The sequence below is a fragment of the Elephas maximus genome, chromosome 7 (assembly GCF_024166365.1).
Source record: "Elephas maximus indicus isolate mEleMax1 chromosome 7, mEleMax1 primary haplotype, whole genome shotgun sequence".
Lineage (NCBI taxonomy): Eukaryota > Metazoa > Chordata > Mammalia > Proboscidea > Elephantidae > Elephas > Elephas maximus.
The window spans coordinates 46,685,992-46,691,991 of NC_064825.1; positions in this window are offsets into that span (position 1 = coordinate 46,685,992).

Genomic DNA, 6,000 nt, shown 5'->3' on the forward strand with positions numbered 1-6,000 from the left:
GATAGCCACAACAGGAACTCAGACCTATCAGTGATCTTGAAGTTGGTACAGGACCCTGCTTTCCCCTTTCCGTGTTTCTTCTCCTCTTCTATGTCTTATAAGGACTCCTGTTATTGGATTTAGGACCCATCCAGAATGATCTCATGTCAAGATCCTTAACTTCATTACATCTGCAAAGACCATTTTTCCAAGCAAAGTCACATTCACAGGCTCTAGGCATTAGAACATAGACGTATCTTTTGGGGGGCCACCATTCAGCTGCTACACAGGCTAAGAAAATGAGCCTAGGGAGAGAACACAGAATCACTTCTTCCTCCTTTGGGGATCAGCTCTGAATATGAGCTAATGTTATTACTTCATTCATTTAGCAAATATTCACGGAGATCTTCTCTGTGTGAAGCCCTTTGCTAGATGTGAGGAACATGATGAGGAATCAGACCCAGATCCATCCCTAGAGGAGATCTCAATTCTTTGTAAGGGAGATCAGTAAGTAAAGAGTGATTATCGAGGTGCTCACTGATGGGTCTGAAGGAAACCCAGGGCTGTGTGAGCCAGAGTACATAGCTAGGAGTCACATTTCACAGTCAAGGTGATGTAAAAGCCAAAAAAGAATTGATGCATTTGAATTATGGTGTTGGCAAAGAACATTCAGTATACCATGGACTGCCAGAACGATCAAATCTGTCTTGGAAGAAGTACAGCCAGAATGCTCCTTAGAAGTGAGGAGGCGAGACTTCATCTCACATACTTTGGACATGTTATCAGGAGGGACCAGTCCCTGGAGAAGGACGTCATGCTTGGTAAAGCAGAGAGTCAGCCCAAAAGAGGAAGACTGTAAAAATGGCATAGTGGGGGCATCTGATCTCCTCCAACTTCATGAGGAGAAGGGAGGAACACCATCAGCATCAGTCCAAAGCTGATTCCTATGAAGGAGAGGGCAGACAAACCTCCCTTCCCTTTCCAACCTTTTTACCAATTCTGACACCAGTCATCCTTCCACGGCACTCTGTACTTCTCTGTTGGGTTCAATAATTTGTTGCAATGGCCGCACAGAACTCAGAGACCATACTTACAACTATGGGGTTTATTAGGTAAGTAACTGATTACAATTCAGGATCAGGAATGACTCAAGATACAGTTCTTCAGTCAGGACAGCTTCTTGGCTGTGCCCACAGGCAGGCCTCTCTCTGGCCCTTGGCCTCTTGGCCCTTGGCCCCTCAGCCCTCTTGGGCTGGCCTGACCTATGCCTTGCTCGGGCAAGTGTTACAAAGTTCTTTAGCTTCACCAGTATGTGCCTAGAGGCACCCTACTCCACCAGTAAGCCTCATGCCTGAAGGCACTCAGCTCTCTCACTTCATGGGTCAGTGAGCCAAGCTTGCCAAGTGTCCGGAGGCAGCCCACTCTGCCAGCATGGTTTCTGCCCGAAGGCATCCAGCTTTCTCATTCTGTGGACCAGGAAGCCCACCGCAGCATCTCCTGCTGATCTCCTGGTTCTGCTGCTGCTAAGTCTCTGCTGTGCCTGCTGCTGCTTCTGGCCATCTTGCACTGTCTTCTGGGTCTAGAAGCTTCACAGCACAGGCACCCTGGGTCCAAAGGATGCACTCCGCTCCCATCTCTTCTTCTTGGATGTAGTGAGGTCACCCCTGGCCACCTCTGGGATGGCTCATTTTAAGCCTTAGAGGGATGGCAAACCTGACCAATCCCCTTGTTAGGGGGTTCCATACACCTTATTTGCATGGTCCCACCCCCAGAAAGGTGCCATGAACCTTATTTGCATTATTAGCTAGCTATTCTGTCCCCTTGGTGAGCCGCAAGCACCTCATTTGCATAGTCTCACCCAGTCATTTGGTGGGAGTTACAAGACCATGGTAAGAAAGGCCACATAAAAGTGATCCATCACACCACAAAGACCCTTGATGCGATGGGTTGACACAGTGGCTGCAACACTGGGCTTAAACATAGCAATGATTGTGAGGTTGGCACAGGACTAGGCAGTGTTTCTTTCTGTTGTACATGGGGTCGCTTTGAGCTGGAACCGACTCAACAGCACCCACTCACAACAACAAAAGCTGAGTATTACAGGATCAATAAGAGTTCACCTGGCAGGGAAGGAGGAAAGAACATTCTAGCAGAGAAAGCAGGATTCATTCTTTCCACAAGTCTATACTAAGGTTCAATGGTGCACCAAGCTGAAAATTCAGACCTGGGATAAACATCCTTTCTCAGACTTCTCCACCCACTTGCCACAAGCACTAGGAGAGAGGCAACTCCCAGCCCCAGGGGCCTGGGGGAAAACTGAAATATATTCAAGATAAAGCATGTAAAGTATTTGGCACAGTGCCTTTGGCATAGTAAATATTCAATAAGTGTTACTATTGTATGTCCTATTTAGTCCAAAGGAGCTCTGGTTGCTCGGGGGTTACAGTGCTTGGCTGCTAACTGAAAGGTCAACGGTTCGAACTCACCAGCCATTTCATGAGGGAAAGATGTACAATCCGCTTCTGTAAAGATTACAGCCTTGGAAACCCTGTGGCACATTCTCCCCTGTCCTATAAGGCCACTATGAGTCAGAATCAACTTGATGGCAGTGGGTTTTGGTTTGGGATGTATCCCCCAGAGAAATACGTACCCAAGTTTGGGGAGCATGAATTATAAAGTAGCTAAATGCAATACACGGTTACATGCAATGATAGAATGAGGTTCAAAGTCAAGTAGTAGCACAGAGAGTGACCAATTGCCAGCTTGGGTTGACGGGCAAGGTCAGAGCTGGTTTCACAAAACCTTAAAGGATGATTAAGAGTTTGATATGTAAATGGCAGGGGGTTGGTTCCCTGATGGATGGTGTTTTAACAGCTAACTAGTACTACGCTGGAGCCCTGATGGAGCCCTGGTGGTACGGTGGTTAAGAGCTTGGCTGCTAACCAAAAGATCGGCAGTTTAAATTCACCAGCCGCTCCTTGGAAACCCTATGGGACAGTTCTACTCTGTCATAACTTCCTTTCTAGCGATTGGTCTCTCCTGATGACATGACCAAAGTAGGTGAGTCAAAGTCTAGCCATCCTGGCTTTGAAGAAGCATTCTGGTTGTATTTCTCCCAAGACTGATTTGTTTGCTCTTTTGGCAGTCCACAGACCGTTCTACTCTGTCCTGTAGGGTTGCTATGAGTCGGAATCAACTCGACTGCAATGGGTGGTAGTACTATGTTGGGTATTGAAATCATTCCTTTTGTAAGGCCAAAAAGCCAGACCTATCCCAATCCATTTTTCCCCCTCCTCCTCCTCCCATCCGTCTCATTCTCCACATTGGAGGGGGAGGATGGGGCAATGCATTGGAGAAATGAGAGCAAGATAGTGCAGATTAGTCTTTTGGTATATCAAACTGAATTGAATTAAATCTGTCCCTTTCCTTTCAACAGAACCCTTTTCTGTTTACTTACTTGTTTATTCAAACGCCCATCAGACTTACCAAGCGTCTAGCCTGGTCACTAGGCTTACAGAAATGGTGCAGATAGAATCCCTGATTGCAAGGAGTTCACAGAGCACTTCAGTACAAAGTGGTAAGTGCAGTAATTGAGGTGATGAAAGGGTGCTCTCGGCAGAGGGAACAATATGAGTAAAGGCACAGAGGCAGATAACATGGCAAGAGTGTGGACCATTGGCTAATTTAACATGGCTGACATAAAAGTTACACAGAAGAGCAATAGGCAAAGCGGCTGGAAGCAGAAGACAGGGCCTGGCTGAGAAGAACCTGACTACCAGGCTGAAGAACTTAGGCTTGATCTTGGGCAACAGGAAGTCACTTAGAAAAATCAGTCAGGCAGCCATGGCTAGGTGGCTTTGAAGGGGCCAGACTGAAAGAGGAAGAGTATTCCAGAAGGCCAGGGAGAATTATAAAACAAAAAAGAGTAGTTCCCCAAAGAGCCTGCACATACCGAACAGACCTGAAAGGCAGGTCCCTCGGCAGCGTTTCTTCACCTCTTTCCCAGCCCTTCAAGGCACTTCCTCAAAAAAGCCTTCCCAGATCCGAACTAATTGCTACCTCTAATTTTTTTTATGGGCTCACACAGAAACCCTGGTGGTGTAGTGGTTAAGTGCTATGGCTGTTAACCAAAGGGCCAACAGTTTGAATCCACCATGCGCTCCTTGGAAACTCTGTGGGGCAGTTCTACTCTGTCCTATAGGGTCGCTCTGAGTCGGAATCGACTTGACTGCACAGGGTTTGGTTTGGTTTTATGGGCTCACACAGTAGCTACCTGGCCTCTCTTTAGCACATGTATCTATCTGCCTAGTGATATACTGAGTGGTTTATGTGTTTGCCTCCCCAAATGACTGAGTAATGAACAAAGTCAGTGAATGAATGGATAAATGTTTGGGTAGGTGAATGTTTGGGTGCCATGGGGCCTCCATACCTCCCTCAGTGGGCACAACCCCAGAGAGAGGAAGATTGCTCAGGTCACGCAAAGTTTATAACAAAATGAGACAGAGACGCAGGGCTTCGTACCTCCAAGACTAGTGCTTCTTCCCCAATTCCATTGGTTTTCACACTATGTCGTTGACTATAAATGTGAAGATTGTAGCTTAGCGCTGTTGTTGTTGTCATTGTTAATTTGCTTGTGACTCATGGCGACCTTATGTATAACAGAACAAAATGCTACCCAGTCCTGCACTATCTTTGTGGCCGTTGATATGTTTGAGTCCATTGTAACAGGTATTGTTTGTCAATCCATCTCACTGAGGATTGCCCTTATTTTCACTGACCTTCTACTTTACCAAACATAATGTCCTTTTCTAGCGATTGGTCTCTCCTGATGACATGACCGAAGTAGGTGAGTCAAAGCCTAGCCATCCTGGCTTCGAAGAAGCATTTTGGTTGTATTTCTCCTAAGACTGATTTGTTTGCTCTTTTGGCAGTCCACAGTATATTCAATATTCTTTGCCAGCACCACAGTTTGAACTTATCAATTCTTCATCTGTCTTCCTTTTTCACTATCCAACTTTTGCAGGCATATGAGGCAATTGAAAATCCTTTTATAAGACTCAGGCTGCATATGGCTGTTGATATAAAATTGTACAAAAAATATAGCACCCAGGACACTGAGATCAACTAATGGCCAGGCAAGGCATTGGTTCTGCTGCATGTCCTCCTCCTAGCGTAACAGTATAATGAGTATTGGATGAGTAAGTCCCAATAATGTTGTATGATGGGTGGTTGAAGCACTTATGGTAAGTTTGGGTGTGTGTTAACTGCCTTTTATATTTGTAGTAAAGGATCCAACCAGTTATATTTTTAATGAGCTCACTTTTAAAACAAATTTCTCACTATTCATCAGCCAAGTTTCTAAATTTCAAACTAAACGGTTAAAAAAGGTCCAATCTACAACCTGTCATGGAGATGGCAGAGGACCGGGTACCTTTAGTTCTGTTGGCATAGGGTGGACACGAGTTGGGGGCTGACTCAATGGCAGCTAACAATAACAATCGCAATTCAAGGTTATATAAAAATTTTAGGGTATAACAAATGAAGTACGAGACTTATACATTGAAAACTACAAAATATTGTTGAAAGAATTAAACAAGACCTAAATCAATGGAAAGACATTTATGTTCATGGGTGTAGTAGACTGAATCATGGCCCCCAAAAACATCAGGTCCTGATCCCTGGAAACTGTGTTTCCTTCTTTTGGAAAAGGGTCTTTGCAGGTGTGATTAAGTTAGGATCTTGAGATGGGGAGATTATCCTGGGTAGGCCCTAAATGCCATCACAAGTGTCCTTATGAGGGAGAGGCAAGAGATTTGACTACAGACATAAGAGAAGGTGATGCGAAGATGGAGGCAGAGATTGGAGTACTGTGACCACAAGTCAAAAGAAAAAAGACCACTTTGGCTGCTGCATGGAGAGAACTGGAGAGGTGCCTGAAAACAGGGAGCCCAATGCATTAGGTCAGCGAAACGCGGTAAGGGTGTGACGATGATGATTACAAAGATCACAGCTACCATTTCC